The sequence below is a fragment of the Triticum urartu genome, chromosome 2 (assembly GCF_003073215.2).
Source record: "Triticum urartu cultivar G1812 chromosome 2, Tu2.1, whole genome shotgun sequence".
In the NCBI taxonomy this organism is placed as follows: Eukaryota; Viridiplantae; Streptophyta; class Magnoliopsida; order Poales; family Poaceae; genus Triticum; species Triticum urartu.
This window is the reverse complement of record NC_053023.1, coordinates 731137110-731139084: the sequence shown is the minus strand read 5'-3', so window position 1 is coordinate 731139084 and position 1975 is coordinate 731137110. Positions and strand designations below refer to the sequence as shown.

At 43.9% G+C, this 1975-nt stretch overlaps 1 long non-coding RNA gene across 1 annotated transcript; it reads left to right on the top strand.

The window, feature by feature from the left end:
* Positions 1-919: 919 nt before the first annotated feature.
* LOC125534461 lies at positions 920-1470 on the top strand. Its single transcript, XR_007294492.1, has 2 exons — positions 920-1099; positions 1180-1470. It is a non-coding gene; the product is annotated as an uncharacterized LOC125534461 (long non-coding RNA).
* Positions 1471-1975: the final 505 nt, after the last annotated feature.

Below are 1975 nucleotides of genomic sequence, written 5' to 3'. Positions count from 1 at the left end.
CTATGTGTCAGTTGTCCCATGACATGGATCACTTGTTCCTCGAACTTCCCTGGCTGAAGGAGAAACTGGAGAAGTACATTGACGAGGCCTCGGCGACTGGATCATGGAGCCCAAACGCGCTTCGCACCACCACGGATGCTTGATTGAAAGAAGGGTTGGAGCCTCGCTGCATCACCAGGGATTTGAAATGGGACGTCCCTGTCCCACACGAGAAGTACAAGGATAAGGTTTGCCATCTGAGCACATAGAGATTCATTGTGAAAATTTATCTCTCTCCATTTTGTATTAATGTTTGTCCATGTGATGAACCGTTCCCAATTAGCTTGGCCATATGCATTAGTCATGATTTGCTACTGATTCTTTTTGGTTCATTATGTATCTTTGACTATCCAACTCCATGGACATGTTTTTATTTTCCTGTTCTGTCTTGAGAGCACACATGTGGAGTTGTGCAGGGCATGTTGAGCTGTACAGGGAGTATATATCTATTGAGTTCTGTGGTTATTTTCAATTTCGATGGTGGAAACGATTTAAGGATAAGTTGGCGGAATGCCTCGAAGATGTTTTATAAGCTTTAAAAATAGTGGATGGTCCGAGGATCCTGTGGCATGCTCTGATTTGTTTCAGAGTTCAGATGTTTCGATGATGTGCATCGTGTGCTTCCGAGGCAGCAGAAGGTTGTACACATATCAACGTCTATGGGTGAAGATATCCTACCATATCTAGAACCTGTTTGATATGCAGATTAGTCAAGCTTTTGCAGAGCAGTCCTCATAAGCTGCAAGATACATGCATGGTTCGTATGGTTCATTACTCATAACTAATCTATATGTCAAAACTTGGACAACTATTTAGACCTTGAATTATCTTATAAATTGACAATGATGATGTTTTCATGCAATCTGCAATTCTGGTTTTGTAGCAGCTGCTATAGAACAGGATTTTATCCCATATCTAGAGAAGGTTCTTGAAATGAGGAAAGGCTTTATTGTGCTTGGCAAGGATGATGATTTTTGTGCATGAGCTAGGACTAGCAACAGCAGTTGGCAGAACCAGGATGGAAGTCATATTGCCTCCTTTTATTGAAGCTGCTATTTCAGTGAGTCCTAATTCCACTACTTCAGAGTTCAGACAACCAAAAGGCTTTAGCGCAATTATTTATGCTCTTCATATTTGCAGGGTTTTGGATTGGATTATAGCGAGCTAATGTAGTACGTTCATATATTGGTCACTTGTGGATTGCAGATTTAAGAATATGAATTCTATTGAGATTGAGGCAGCCTAATAAGTGGAAGAAAATATTAGAAATTGCATGGCAGCCAGAGTGAGGTATGTTTTTCATGTCCAACTTTCAATTTAGTATGTTCTCATTTTGACTGTAGTTGGTAATTGTACGGCCATATAGTCATATCTCTACTATTAAAGGGGATTAGGTATGCCATTTCGTTCGTTCATATCGTTACCTCATCATTCATTTTGTTCGTTACCCTCCTCCCTAACTGCTTGATTTACCTCAAAGACTCCTCCTCCTAACAATTCTTTCCCAGTTTTCAACCCTTTTTTGCTAGCTGACAGAAAGAGTCACTCCACAGTCCACATGAATCCTCTCTCCCTTGATCTCTCTCTGAGTCTCAGCCCTGTCTCTTCTAGGGTTCTCACACCGCTGACTCTGTCCGCCTCATGCGGACCTACCGAATGGCAAGGTGAAGCGAGAGCTCGGCTCTCAAGAGGCAGCCGGAGGAGATGGTGGTGCCATGGTCGCGGCGAGGGTGGCGTACAGTCCCATAGTTGAGCTTGCCATGAGATTCGACAAGTGCGTGCTTCACTGCCCCCTCTGCACCCCCCTTCCTAACTTCCTTATTCCACACTCGGTTGGTGCCGTGAAGATCGACTTGTACGGCGGGTGCCACGACGTGATTAGCCTGTCCTACCAGACCCTCCTATGCGTGCTCGCTCACCATGCGGCTGGTCAAGT